Source organism: Paramormyrops kingsleyae, chromosome 10 (genome assembly GCF_048594095.1).
Source record: "Paramormyrops kingsleyae isolate MSU_618 chromosome 10, PKINGS_0.4, whole genome shotgun sequence".
In the NCBI taxonomy this organism is placed as follows: domain Eukaryota; kingdom Metazoa; phylum Chordata; class Actinopteri; order Osteoglossiformes; family Mormyridae; genus Paramormyrops; species Paramormyrops kingsleyae.
In genome coordinates, this window is record NC_132806.1 from 33,651,529 (window position 1) to 33,667,099 (window position 15,571).

Consider the following 15,571-nt stretch of genomic DNA (forward strand, 5'->3'; position numbering starts at 1 on the left):
CCCACAGGGTGAACATGCGAACTTCACATGCGGGGATCTGCGCGCACCCACAGGGTGAACATGCGAACTTCACATGCGGGGATCTGCGCGCACCCACAGGGTGAACATGCGAACTTCACATGCGGGGATCTGCGCGCACCCACAGGGTGAACATGCGAACTTCACATGCGGGGATCTGCGCGCACCCACAGGGTGAACATGCGAACTTCACATGCGGGGATCTGCGCGCACCCACAGGGTGAACATGCGAACTTCACATGCTGGCAACATGGCTGCCCACTGCACCGCAGTTTGCTTGCACAATGTGCAGTGCTAATATCACATGACGTTATGCACATGCAACCAGTGGCATCGGAAGGAGTTTGACATGGGGTGGGGTGGCGTGGCTCGTATGAAATGGTGACATCATGTGTGTGATGTACTGTAAGAAAGATTTTTAAATAATTTTAGAATAAGTAAGATCCTTTAAAATAAGACTAACACTAACAAATAAAACTAATCCATATGATAAAATGAGTTTGTGTGATACAGGACTATAATCATTTTTAGGTACATGCAGGGGCGTTGCTAGAGATTTTGGGCCCCATGAAAGCATATCATATTAGGCCAAACCAATCCAGTTATTTTCCTAATTTTTTAGGGCCCCTGTCACTCAGGGGCTCTTGGAATCGTCCTAGCTTTCCTCCCCCTTACGGCGCCCCTGGGTACATGTTCTGTCCTCACTGCATGCATAGTGAATCGACCTCAGTAACGAGCGGATTCATAATAAAAAGAACATGTCTCCCCCTGCTGGGGCGCAGAGGAATTGCAGTGGGCGCGGGTAAAGGGACAACAGAGTAGTGTGAGGGCAGACCTATTTCGAAACTGCAACCTATAGAAATATAAATAATAAGAACACTTTATCTGCCTGACCACATTATTTAATATATACTGTATCCGTGTGTGTTGGTGGGGGTAGGGAGAATCAGAATAAATATGTCAAGCCTAGAAGGGCTGTTTGAATGCTGCTGCATCACTGCATTATGCAGTATAATTTGATAGTTGGGATACAACAACGGAGAACTGATTGTATTTCAAGCAAAGCAAGTCAGTACTTTTCAAATTATGGCCAGATTCTGTTGTAATTCTGTTACTGTTACTGTTGAACTAGCCAGTAGCCCATTGACCTTAATCTTGTCCAAAATTCTGTCTGGCAGAGCAAAGCACTTATTGGGGTCTGTTAAAGTAGACAAAGTACCTCTGTATGTCACGTGTAGTTTCGCAGCATATAATAGCCAAACTTTGTATTAGGCTGATTCCATATTAGTGATCTGGCAGCTCAGTGCCTAACAGCCACGGCAGGTAAGTCATGGAAAATCTGAATCGTCTTTCCCTGGAAGGAAAACTTGATTTTGCCTGTGGCCCTTTGCATGATGTTCTCCAGAGCATGGCGATAGTATATGTGGTGGATGAGATACCTGTGGGGCAGCGTGTGGCTCAGCAGGCAGAGCTGCTCTTCCTGTGATCAGAAGGTCACTGCTCCAAGCCCAGCCTTGAAAAATTTTCATGAGTGTGGGTCCTTGATCAAGGCCCTTAGCCCCCAGCTCCATGGGCGCCGTTGCAGGTGGCTGCCCTTCACTGACAAGCTTACTCTCACCTACGTGTGTCTGTGTTATGGAGACCATGATGGAGTAGGTGAGGAGAGAAATTCCCCTCAGAGATCAATAAAGTATCATTATTATTATGTGCCTGACAAGGACAAAGGTTTGGGTTCAGCATTCGAAGGAACAAAATCAGCCCTGACTCCCCCCTGCCCCCTAAACACACATGCTACTCTCACAAACCCAAATCTACACCCTTGGTGCCTGATCAATCAAAGGCTTTTCCTCCAGTTCCAGCACTTGTTGATGACCTCTTAATCACTCAATAACAGTGAGTCCAGAGGACCGCTGCTTTATTGTCATCCCAAAAAGCTGCAGCCACACCGGATCAGGCCCCGCAAAGAGATCTCGACCTTTTGATGACCGTGCAAAAATTTCACGGACCGCTTTAACTTCGGTCGGTGGGAATTGTGAAAACTTTAAGAAAACCAAAGTGCCAAAGTTTAATTTTATTCTTTGCAGGTTACTGCCATCTACTGGAAATTTGGCTAAACTTCACCTTTGTCGAGCAGGATTGCGGCCTCAGGCGAACTACGGGAAATGTGAGTGTATAATATAATATAATTTATAATTATATGATAAAATGGAGGAGAAAGATCTTCCGGTGTGTTAATACGATATATACTGCATCTTTCATCAAATAGCTCCACTCACTAGTCCTAGGGGTCATCCTAGACAAGGGGCGGGATGAGTATGTAATCAGGGTTGCACTTAATTGGTATGCAAGTGTGGATAAACCTGTAAAAGTGATACGTGCGGCAATCGATTGTTGTAAAAGCGCAAATGTGTATGTATTTTACGTGCATTTGCGCTGCTATGACAAGAAATTACCGTGCATTTTAAACTTTTATACCGCAAATGAAGTAGCATATGGAACTTAAAATGGACGGTAATGTCTTGTCATAGCAGCGCAAATGCGTATTTTATGTGCATTACGACAACCGATTTCAGTTTAAAGGTGAAAGCGTACTTGCGTTCCAGTCATGTTCATACCAGTATATAATTGTTATTGCACCTTTGTACTATTTTTTAAATGATTGTTTATATGGCTGTTGTTTTTCAGTGCTTGTTTAGCGTCAACTAAGGCTAAAACCTAAAACTCTGCTTAACAGAAGAAAATAGGAAAGTATCAGTGTGACCAAAAATGTAGGGCTTGCAGAATCTCTCGGTCTTGATATCACCACACCATCAGGCTTGTCTCCGCCCCAACAGCCGCACATCTGCTACAGCCCTGGTGGCATTTTTCTATAAGACTGTGCGGAGGAGCTTCTGTCATTCATAGACACATTTTCTCATCTTCGACATGTAGGCTGGTTGAATGTGTCTCTACAAGGCCCCCCGTCTGCGTAAGAAGGGCCTCTTTGGGAGAATGGAGACAGAATATGTATCTCTAATGGGACAGGGACAGACCCAATGGAACAGGCCTAAGCATATGTTAATTTTTGCTTCTTCTTGGAAAGATTTGCTGTTTGCTTAAATTGGCATGTTCTGCTGAATGTTTTATTATAAATTTTGCTCAGTGTGAAGAAAAGGTTTCTCACATTGATCTGAAGAGTTGTCACCTTTGTTTAGGAACTGTGGCATTCTTACGGCCCAGAAGTAGCCAGTCAGACCAGCTTCTGACTACGATTATATTCCCACGATAGATAAAGCAGCCTGAATGAGGCTGTTCTAGTCTGTCCACGACTTGCAATTAAGCTGTTTATATTGTGTGACGTTCATTATGCAATTGTTTTCTAAATATGTAATTGCTTTCTGTAACTATCACAGAAACAAGTGGTCTGCTGTGGCAGCTATATTAGGACTAACCTTGAGATAACATTGTGTTCAGAAATAAACTGTTGTAACACACTGAAAGATCTAAAAGATCTCACTCTAGTATTGTACCAGGGTTGTGGTTTCTAAAAAAGATATTCGGCAGTGTGGCTTAACCTGCGGAGCATAATGCAGATACCAAGGAAGTCACTGCTATGATGTTTTTTAAACTGAAATGCATCCAAAAAACAGCCCTATAAAATATATCATTTTCAGATAAGTGAGGTGATTAAATCTTATAGCTGCTTTAGCTTTTCTGTTACACTGTGCGGGCCTCTATGTTATAGTGCTGTACTACAAACTCAGATCATAAATAATAATTATGATTACCTCGTTATGGTATGTTTTAGCATTACTGTGAATATACTGCATCCATATTTATTTTCATTAGTCTGCAGTTCATTCATAAACTGGTAAAATTAACACACAGGTATATCAGTTGATTTTACAAAGTGACTAATTTCTGTTTTTGCAGATGCACCCAGAAACTAATTTAAAAATTAGGCTGTAATCAGCTGTTGGGCTGTACCCAACAGGTGTATTTCCAAAGAACCAAAATTTTATTGTAATTTTGCACTAACGGAAGGAGGGGAGGGGGAATTATCGTAAGGTTAGCCACTCTGTCTCACTAAGAGCAGCCGACCTCGAGGTTCCCGACAAGGACACGAGAAGGTGATTCATGGTGGACTGGTTCCATTTCAATTCACACTGGTTTCTTTCCTGCCTCAGGTGTGAGTCAGGCCTCTTGTTCCAGCTTTGAGGTGCAATTCACCAGTGATGATTAAGCATTAACCCAAGTCTCCAGAGGCAGCAGAATAAAAGATGTTTAAAAATGATGTGTTTCACCTGAATAATAGAGCTGGATTCAGAAACCACAAATCATTTCATTCAATAAGCATGTTGATCACCTCTCCTGACAGGAGGTGTTGAATAAGTTGTTGATCAGATGTGGCAATAGAGGAGCTTACTTGACAGAGCTGGGTTCTTAGTCTGTGCTTCAATGCATTGGCAGTGACAAATTTAGCATGGCGGGTAGAGGGGTTTGTGATGGGAGATCGGTAAACCACAGGGAGACGGGTACTGGGACAGAAGGCAGATCAAGGAGTCGGGATGGGGAACTGGGAAACTACCAGGAGATAGGTACTGGGACAGAAGGCAGATCAAGGACTTGGGATGGGGAACTGGGAAACTACCAGGGGATAGGTACTGGGACAGAAGGCAGATCAAGGACTTGGGATGGGGAACTGGGAAACTACCAGGAGGTAGGTACTGGGACAGAAGGCAGATCAAGGAGTCGGGATGGGGAACTGGGAAACTACCAGGAGATAGGTACTGGGACAGAAGGCAGATCAAGGAGTCGGGATGGGGAACTGGGAAAATACAAGGGGATAGGTACTGGGACAGAAGGCAGATCAAGGACTTGGGATGGGGAACTGGGAAACTACCAGAAGATAGGTACTGGGACAGAAGGCAGATCAAGGACTTGGGATGGGGAACTGGGAAACTACCAGGAGATAGGTACTGGGATAGAAGGCAGATCAAGGAGTCGGGATGGGGAACTGGGAAACTACCAGGAGATAGGTACTGGGACAGAAGGCAGATCAAGGACTTGGGATGGGGAACTGGGAAACTACAAGGGGATAGGTACTGGGACAGAAGGCAGATCAAGGACTTGGGATGGGGAACTGGGAAACTACCAGGAGATAGGTACTGGGACAGAAGGCAGATCAAGGAGTTGGGATGGGGAACTGGGAAACTACCAGGAGATAGGTACTGGGACAGAAGGCAGATCAAGGAGTTGGGATGGGGAACTGGGAAACTACCAGGAGATAGGTACTGGGACAGAAGGCAGATCAAGGACTTGGGATGGGGAACTGGGAAACTACCAGGGGATAGGTACTGGGACAGAAGGCAGATCAAGGAATTGGGATGGGGAACTGGGAAACTACCAGGAGATAGGTACTGGGACAGAAGGCAGATCAAGGAGTCTGGATGGGGAACTGGGAAACTACCAGGAGATAGGTACTGGGACAGAAGGCAGATCAAGGACTTGGGATGGGGAACTGGGAAACTACCAGGAGATAGGTACTGGGACAGAAGGCAGATCAAGGACTTGGGATGGGGAACTGGGAAACTACCAGGAGATAGGTACTGGGACAGAAGGCAGATCACGGAGTCGGGATGGGGAACTGGGAAACTACCAGGGGATAGGTACTGGGACAGAAGGCAGATCAAGGACTTGGGATGGGGAACTGGGAAACTACAAGGGGATAGGTACTGGGACAGAAGGCAGATCAAGGAGTCGGGATGGGGAACTGGGAAACTACAAGGGGATAGGTACTGGGACAGAAGGCAGATCAAGGAGTCGGGATGGGGAACTGGGAAACTACAAGGGGATAGGTACTGGGACAGAAGGCAGATCAAGGACTTGGGATGGGGAACTGGGAAACTACAAGGGGATAGGTACTGGGACAGAAGGCAGATCAAGGAGTCGGGATGGGGAACTGGGAAACTACAAGGGGATAGGTACTGGGACAGAAGGCAGATCAAGGACTTGGGATGGGGAACTGGGAAACTACAAGGGGATAGGTACGGATCATGGAGGAAGTCCATGGTAACTGCAGACAGTCTTTACCGAGGCATGAAGAAGTCAGGAACATTCCTACTTACCATATCACATTTTGCGTAAGTGTGTCAATATGTTACAGTAAGCTAAGAATCAGAAAACGTGGCGTCTGCATGGGAATGACTTTCCTCCATGAATTAGCTGCACAGACAAGTTTTCTTCTGCACTCCGCATCATATCGTACCTTCGGTCTCTTCATGCGAATAGACATGAGTTTATTGTGTAGGTCTATGATGTAGGTTGAGGATCTTGGTTTAGATGATTGCCAGTTTGCTCACATGTGATGGGGTTTCCCCAGTTTTTCTTGACCACAGATAGTATGTTCTATTTCAGGTTACCTGGTGGATTCCTAATGGCCACACTGCGAATACAGTGAATCCCCCGACATTCCTCTAATGGTGTTTGGTGGTGAAACAATCTCAGATAAGTTCGAAAGTCAAAAAAAATCCTCCCTACAGTTCAAAATCCCCCCTGTCGCCACCCACTAAAATGTCGAAAAAAAGCCCCACTAGAGGCTCTTCGGTAGCAGAAAAGGACACTGAAGAGTGTGGTACTGCTCAACAGATTCAAAACTCCTCTGTTGGTTTCTCACTCAGCTCATTTCCTTTTTCTTCGTACTGATGGTGTAAGACAAAGTGGTTCAGCCGAGGGAACCGTCATCAGCAGTTTTCCATTTGAGTCAGTAATGATGAAGACGAATATTGAGTTATATGTTCAAAATGCTTTTCCATTTTTGCACTTTTCCCCCTTTAAATTCCAGCAGACTACCAGATTCACGGGTAGTGAAGGACTTGAGAGCACTATACTAAAAGAAAATTTTTGATAAACATTTTCTCACTTGGCGGTCTGCGGGTCGGAAAAGCCACCCGAGAATCACCTGTTCAGCGTGTTGTTGCCTTGGCATCTTTCTGGAACCGTTTTGAAGAAGAAAAAAAACGACGTGCTTCGCAGGTCTGGTACTTGCTAGGGTTAATCTCTGGTATAAGAAGATGTAGGTCTGCATCCATCCCTTAATATAAAATATATCTCATATTAGGAATTGAGAAATACATAATTTGTGAAGACATTTTTATTGGGCATTTGGTTGCATTATTCAAAATACACCTATCAAACATCCATGTACTTCCTGTTCATGTCCAGGATATCTGCTGTGCTGAGCCCCTTACACAGCTCCGTTCTGCCAATGACAAGACCCCCCCCCCCCCAACTGAATGCTTAGCTCTAATAGCTTGTATGATGAAGTCCAGTATATGTACAGTAATGTTCAGTTTTGTGTTTATTGTAGACTTGACTCAAGAATGCTATTAAAAATATGTCGTTGCTGTTGAAGTTTCATGATTTGTTGTCCGACAATGAAAGAGCTTGTGCTGATGTTTGGTATGAAATGTTTAGTCAAAGTATCATATTTCTGTGCTTGCTGCCTCATCATGAGAGTCACACGTGTGAAATGGTACTAGCTGGCAGAGGCTCTATCTAGGAAGATACTGAGAGCTTTTTCTTCTCACTGTGCCCTTTTCTGGTTCTATGAAACGTTTAGCAGAACTTATATTTCCATGTTCTAAAAATGACTAACCAGTCCATAGAAAGTCAGTAAGGCCCAGTGCAGCTCCTCAAGAGGGGCAAACCAGCTAAGAAAAGTGGATAAGTACTCAGATCCCACTAAGGGGCCTAAAGTGTGCCAAGAAAACATCCCCCACACCATTACACCACCACCACCAGCCTGCACAGTGGTAACAAGGCATGATGGATCCATGTTCTCATTCTGTTTACGCCAAATTCTGACTCTACCATTTGAATGTCTCAACAGATATCGAGACTCATCAGACCAGGCAACATTTTTCCAGTCTTCAACTGTCCAATTTTGGTGAGCTCGTGCAAATTGTAGCCTTTTTTTCCTATTTGTAGTGGAGATGAGTGGTACCCGGTGGGGTCTTCTGCTGTTGTAGCCCATCCGCCTCAAGGTTGTGCGTGTTGTGGCTTCACAAATGCTTTGCTGCATACCTCGGTTGTAACGAGTGGTTATTTCAGTCAAAGTTGCTCTTCTATCAGCTTGAATCAGTCGGCCCATTCTCCTCTGACCTCTAGCATCAACAAGGCATTTTCACCCACAGGACTGCCGCAAACTGGATGTTTTTCCCTTTGAACACCATTCTTTGTAAACCCTAGAAATGGTTGTGTGTGAAAATCCCAGTAACTGAGCAGATTGTGAAATACTCAGACTGGCCCGTCTGGCACCAACAACCATGCCACGCTCAAAATTGCTTAAATCACCTTTCTTTCCCATTCTGACATTCAGTTTGGAGTTCAGGAGATTGTCTTGACCAGGACCACACCCCTAAATGCATTGAAGCAACTGCCATGTGATTGGTTGATTAGATAATTGCATTAATGAGAAATTGAACAGGTGTTCCTAATAATCCTTTAGGTGAGTGTATATATAAATATATGTATATATTTATGGCTCATTACATGACTCATTACAAATGTATCTTTGAAATGGTGAATTTGACTCCACCATTGGGAATAGTGAGGAAAACTCACATTGGGGTCTTCAGATTTCATCCTTAAAGCTATTCATAAGTAGATTAAAAAAAACACACACACATAGAAACATTCTTTTTTCTTCTCTGCCACTTCTTTATTTAATTTTATGATTGTAAAGTCTCATTAAGTTATTCTGGCCGTGTCTTTTATCCACAAATGCAGACTTGAAGAATATAATGCTGCCTGACTGCATTTAAAAATTAACTGTAATTGTTCTTGATGTATAAATAGTGAAGGAATGCAGAAGTGACTCTGTGTCGCAGTTAGGGTTAGGGTTAGGGTTAGGGGTAGGGGTAGGGTGACCAGATACTCCATGTCAGGTACAGGTTAGGGTTAGGGGTAGGGTGACCAGATAATCCATGTCAGGTACAGGTTAGGGTTAGGGGTAGGGTGACCAGATAATCCATGTCAGGAAGGGTTAGGGTTAGGGGTTAGGGTGACCAGATACTCCATGTCAGGAAGGACACTCTGAGCTAGGACAGGAATTGTAAATTACCATTTCAATTAAAAGGACCCGGATTTCACTTGAGCACTGAGTTCTTGCTGTGTGCTGATTGGTCAGTCTCCTATAATCATGCATGTGTCACTAATGCTAATGTGAAACAGCTGGATGAGTCTTTCAGTCAAGGAAACAAACCAGTCAAAGCACAAGAAGAGCTGAACTATTTAGCCGAGCACAGGAGCCTTTCAGTTTGAAAGTAGTTTGTAAAACCTGAAGTAGCTCAAAGTGTCTCCCTGACATGGATTATCTGGTCACCCTAGTTGCAATCAATGTAATGAAATCTCTATCTATGGATTATCTGCTCCTGCTCTTTCCCGCTGTTATTTCACTTTACTTTGTATCGTACCTTGCTCAGCCTTTTTCCCGTCTATCCCTTAAACAGAAAGTTATAGTAATTAACAACTTCCACCACCATTATATGAGAAGGAGGAGCGCACTTACTCACTTAGTAATTTTGTGTTATTACATTTTGGCAATAATCTTTTTTTTCTGTAGAACATAATGTATTTTCAACACATTGTAACACTATTGAATATCATGTGATTAATCACTGTCTATGCAATTCATTGTGATTAAAAATATTAATCAACTGACAGCTCTTATACACATATAACTGTATATATATACACTATGTACATACACTATATATACACACACTGTATTTTGAGAAAGTATGGTACCTGGTATAGTGGAAAAGCGGCCTAATAAAGTCTAACGAGAGACTCTAACAAGCAATGCCTGGTGCTCATTTGTCTTAGCTCTCATTCCTGCCCTTGTGTTAATCTCATCCAGCTGCCTCTTGTTTGCTCCCTCATTAGTCATGTATTTAAGTGCTTCCCAGACCTATGTGTCCCAGATCCATCATTGAAGTTGTACACTTGTGTAGCTACTTGGCTGCCTTTTCTGTTACCCTGTTCTGATCTACCAAGATTATGTTTATTTTCAGTTTTATACTTGTACTTAATACATCCTTTCTTGTTCATTCATTCCACTTGTACTGGCATCCTTCGTCCTGCCATATATGACAGAATGATGGATCTCAATAACATATGTAGCAGCTTTCTCAAGAAGCCCCTCACACGCTGCATTTCTGCTAGATTATTCTCTGTTGCATATAGCTCCTCATCTAAGTTTCTAGTTAGCACACCATGGTGGTTCATGGACAACCCATTAATCGACCCACTCAGAGACAGTGACCTAGAGGAACCGGAAGAGGGGGAGGATTCCAAAGTATTTCCTGACGTGGGGATTGTACCTCCAGTCTGGACGCCTTACTGGGCTTCTCGCTGCAATGATGATGGCCTGCCTGTGTTGCTTCTTTCTGATCCCCTTGTTTCCCATAGGACTGGGTTTGACGGCTCTCCGTAACATGAGGTCATTTGACACACTGCTTGCCCAAGCATGACTCCCCTAAGCAACCCGGATCATGCTTTTGCTCCACTCGTTGCCTCCAGAAATTGAAACCCAGGTCCGTCTGCGCCCAGTCCAGGGGAGGTTGCCTCTGTGGCTCCTGTGCCCAACTGAGGTGAGGCCATTGCCGTTCTGCCTGAGCTGTGAGATTCTGACCCAAATTAATGCCCTTTCTCAGCCTCTGGAGCCTCAGGGACTGCTGGAGCCACCCCACTTACCAGTGGAGGAAAACTTTGCACTGTGCGATCAGCACCTGATTAAGGTTCTACCCCGCAGTGAGAAGAGTACCCAAGGTAAGTGCCCTCTTCATAGAGTGGAAGAAATGTTGGCAGGGCTCACCCCAGATGTGGATCCCTGGGAAGCAGAGAGGGTTTGGTGTTGTATGGAGGAGATGGAGAGGCTCCTTGAGCAGGAGACCACTCAGGCCACTGCAGAAGTGCCTGCTGGCTCCCCCACAGCCAGCTGCTGATCCACTCGTTGTCTCTAGCTGAGGGAGACAAAAGAGGAGGAAGCAGACTAACTCCTCACCCAAGCCCATCACACTGGACCCGATGCAGCTAGAGTCCAGCTCAGGTGGCAGACATGGATGATATCCATTGAGCTGAGATAAAGACTGGACTCCTACGGTACTGTGTCAGTTAGGAGAATCCTTGGGTACCGCTGGTTTGACTTTGTGTCGAACGACCGGTTGCTAGAGGAATCCCGAATGAGGCACATTACCTGCATTGTGAGGGAGCTTCAGTTACGGTACTATAGCCATGTGGTACGTTTCCCTGACCCGGCTTGCGGGACCCTTGTTGCTGAGGACCCGAGGGGCTGGACCAGGCCGAGGGGATGCCCACGTAACACCTGGCTGCAGCAGATGGATGGTTTATTTCCAGAGGGTGGGACTGGACCGTGTGTCCCTCACCAGAGGTTTGCTTGTCTTTTTGTCATATTTTAAAAGAGTAAATACTGAAAAGATCTGTGTGTATCAAACCCAACAGTACTGATCTTAGCTGAATTTAGTTTTTGTTTCCATGCTAATGCTATTGTATCTCATGATCCCCATTCTGTTTATGGTTGTGGCGACTGATGTAACCTAAAGTGAATATCCCTTGATTTACAGACGTTCGCTTTACGCCACCTACATAAATGAGAGAAAAAAAAAGTGTTTAGCATTGGTTTATCAGTGAGCCAATTATAGATAGTCATGCACTGTATAACCATGTTTTGGTAAACAACAGGCCACATACAACGGTGGTCCCACAATATAATACTGAAGTTGAAAAATTTCTGTCACCTAGCAACGTCGTAGTCGTCATTATGTCAACGCTTAACCCTAAAACACTGACAAATTTTTTTTTTTATATGTCTTTTATTGGCTCAAGTCATGAATAGCTTTCTATATTATGTATAAGTTTGTCATCCCCCCCCCCCCCCCCCCCCCAGTAAAGACTACCCTATCCAGTTTTTGTGTCCCCCAAAGTAAAGTGCTACCAAATAGGCTGATCAACAATTTGCCTTTAAAAGACATTCATTTATCTGTGGTCAAACCAGGTTGGTTGTGAGCTTCATTGCCAGCAGGCAGACCCTGTTTATCCCGCGGCCCTGGTGCACTGTGTCACTTTCTTGATAGTGAAAGAGTGAAAATACTGCAGGATATTAAAGGTATTATTATTATTATTATCCAAAGAAACTTTATTATATAATATTCAGAAAATCATCTCACGCCCCACAGTTTGAGAATCACTGACCTATGTAATGTTCCTGGGAAGTTTGCAAAAATATCCATAGAATATCTTTAGATATTCCGTGGCGGGAACGCAATAATGTCAGCAGAATCAAAGCAGCTACGGGCCGGATCCGGGGGACGAGCGCGCGAATTTTCATTTTCTGACAGGATCACCGGAGCGTGCAGATAAAGTTCTAGGAAGCCGCTTTATTGAGGTACGTGCAATTTAGTCACATAGTGCGGTCAAACTGTGCTAGAAGTAAATTAGTACCTTTTTGATTTTGGTGGGCTGTTAATTAAGTTAATCTTAAAATGTTTGGACTTATAACTAGTTTGCTAGCTGGCAACTGAGTCTGTGTTAGCTATAGCTCGTACTAAAATAAGCGTGGGTCGGTTAATAAAAGCATGGGTCGGGTAATAAAAGGCAATAATGAGAGTTATAATACCCTGAAATATGTTTTTATTTTAATTAATTGTATTCTTCAGGTGAATTTAGTAGATTAATCGAGAAAATGTGCAGAAACATTTGACATTCAGTAGCATATTCTGTCTCCATTTTAGGTTCGGCCACATATTCAAGGGTAAGTGTTTTTTATTCTTCTATAATTCTAGCTGTCTGGAAAAAATAGAAATATCACCGTGTAAAACTGTTGTCTGATAATTATACAAATTAGGGGAGAAACGTTTAAACGTTAATGAAGTTCAGTAAGTTAATTTGCTTATATACCTTAAGTTACGGTAAGCTATATGCATTGATTATTATGACAGATAATCTTTAATATTCAACTAACAGCTTTTTTCTTGGTCTTTTTGTTTGCAGATGCCTCTTGGGAATTAAACCATATGTTGAGTAGCAAAATGATGTTTGTGCATAATTTTTCATAATGTATTTTTGTATGTTAAAAATAAAGAAGTTATAAATATCCAGTCAGTACTTGTGGTTGTCGATGTAATTTTGTATAGTTTTGTTTCTAATAAATTTCAAATGTTTAAATTTCCTGAGTCATATTTCATAATGCCAAAAATGCTAGTCTATTTTTATTTTAGGTGGTGCTGTCATGTTGCTAAATTTCCAGAATTGCCACTATTGTGGTGAAGGGGTTTGTTACTCATTTGAATTAGTAGCATAAGAAAATAATTTTGATGTTCAACAAATGTATGCTACTACTTGATTTATTAGTAATATTAAGTATTTTTTAAATCCACAAAATGAGCTGGTCCAGATCCAATACGGATCTGGGCCAGACTTGCCCTGATCTGTCCCAAATGTGGACCAGATTCAGTACAGAACTGGTCCCGATCTGGCCCAGATTTGGGCCAAATCACTATAAAAGAATCCTCATCTGGTCTGGAGCTGGCCCAGTTCTGGTCCAGATAAAGGAAACCGGATCCACGCCGGTATTGGCCCGTTGTGCCAAAGGACACCGGCCCAAGTCCGTTGTGCGGATCTGGCCCAGAACTTACGAAGGACCTGGGCCAGATCTGGGCCAAATGATTTTTGCTATCTGGGTACTTTGATGTCAAATTACAAACTTAACATAAATCTGACATATTTACAAAGTACACTAAGATAAAGATGAGTTTAATGCCAAAACAAATATATAAGAAATAATTTATTTGCCATGAATTAAATTTATGATATTTAATGAAATGTGTGACCCAGTCAGTGAAAATGTGTTCCCTATCCCTAGACTCCAAAGGTTAAAGACCAAAAAGAGTAAATATAATAACATAAGGGGCAGCATGGTGCTGCAGTGGTTAGACCACCTCCCACCTCTGGGACCTGGGTTTCAGTCTCCGCCATGGCATGTTCTCCCCATGTTGTTGTCGGGTTTCCCTTCGGGTCTTCCAGTTTGCCCCCACAGTCCAAAAACATGCTGAGTATGACTGGAGTTACCAAAATGCCTGTAGATATACATTTGTGTGCAAATGGTGTGTGAGTTTGCCCTGTGATGGGTTGGCACCCCATCCGGGGTTGTTCCCTGCCTTGCACCCGTAGCCTCTGGGTTATGCTCTGGGATAGCCCCTGGATTATGCTCCGGGATAGCCTCCGGGTTATGCTCCGGGATTGCCTCCGGGTTATGCTCCGGGATAGCCTCCGGGATAGACTCCGGGTTAGGCTCCAGGATAGCCTCTGGGTTATGCTCCGGGATAGCCTCTGGGATAGGCTCTGGGATAGCCTCTGGGATATGCTCTGGGATAGCCTCCAGGTTAGGGTCCAGGATAGCCTCCGGGATATGCTCTGGGATAGCCACCGGGTTAGGCTCTGGGATAGGCTCCAGGTTATGCTCCGGGATTGCCTCCGGGTTATGCTCCGGGATAGCCTCCGGGTTATGCTCCGGGATAGCCTCCGGGATAGACTCCGGGTTAGGCTCCAGGATAGCCTCTGGGTTATGCTCCGGGATAGCCTCTGGGATAGGCTCCGGGATAGCCTCTGGGATATGCTCTGGGATAGCCTCCAAGTTAGGGTCCAGGATAGGCTCCGGGATATGCTCTGGGATAGCCACCGGGTTAGGCTCTGGGATAGGCTCCAGGTTATGCTCCGGGATAGCCTCCAGGTTAGGCTCCAGGATAGCCTCTGGGATAGCCACCCAGAGCTATCCCAGAGGATAGGCTCTGGGATAGGCTCCAGGTTATGTTCTGGGATAGCCTCCGGGATATGCTCTGGGATAGCCTCCAGGTTATGCTCCAGGATAGCCTCCTGGTTATGCTCCGGGATAGACTCCGGGTTAGGCTCCGGGATAGCCTCCTGGTTATGCTCCGGGATAGCCTCCAGGTTATGCTCTGGGATAGCATCCAGGTTAGGCTCTGGGATAGGCTCCAGGTTATGCTCCGGGATAGCCTCCAGGTTATGCTCCGGGATATGCTCCGGGATAGTCTCCGGGTTAGGCTCCAGGATAGCCTCTGGGATAGCCTCCAAGTTAGGGTCCAGGATAGCCTCCGGGATATGCTCTGGGATAGCCACCCGGGTTAGGCTCTGGGATAGGCTCCAGGTTATGCTCCAGGATAGCTTCCAGGTTAGGGTCCGGGATATGCTCCGGGATAGTCTCCGGGATAGGTTAGGCTCCGGGATAGCCTCCGGGTTATGCTCCGGGATAGGCTCCGGGATAGCCTCCGGGTTATGCTCCGGGATAGGCTGCGGGATAGCCTCCGGGTTATGCTCCGGGATAGGCTGCGGGATAGCCTCCGGGTTAGGCTCCGGGATAGCCTCCGGGTTATGCTCCGGGATAGGCTCCGGGATAGCCTCCGGGTCATGCTCCGGGATAGGCTGCGGGATAGCCTCTGGGTTAGGCTCCGGGATAGCCTCCGGGATAGCCTCT

The 15,571-nt window shown here is 44.8% G+C and overlaps 1 long non-coding RNA gene across 1 annotated transcript; it reads left to right on the forward strand.

The window, feature by feature from the left end:
• The first annotated feature begins 12,325 nt into the window (after positions 1-12,325).
• Positions 12,326-13,504, forward strand: LOC140593182 (uncharacterized). Its single transcript, XR_011993446.1, has 3 exons — positions 12,326-12,466; positions 12,813-12,832; positions 13,072-13,504. It is a non-coding gene; the product is annotated as an uncharacterized lncRNA (long non-coding RNA).
• Positions 13,505-15,571: the final 2,067 nt, after the last annotated feature.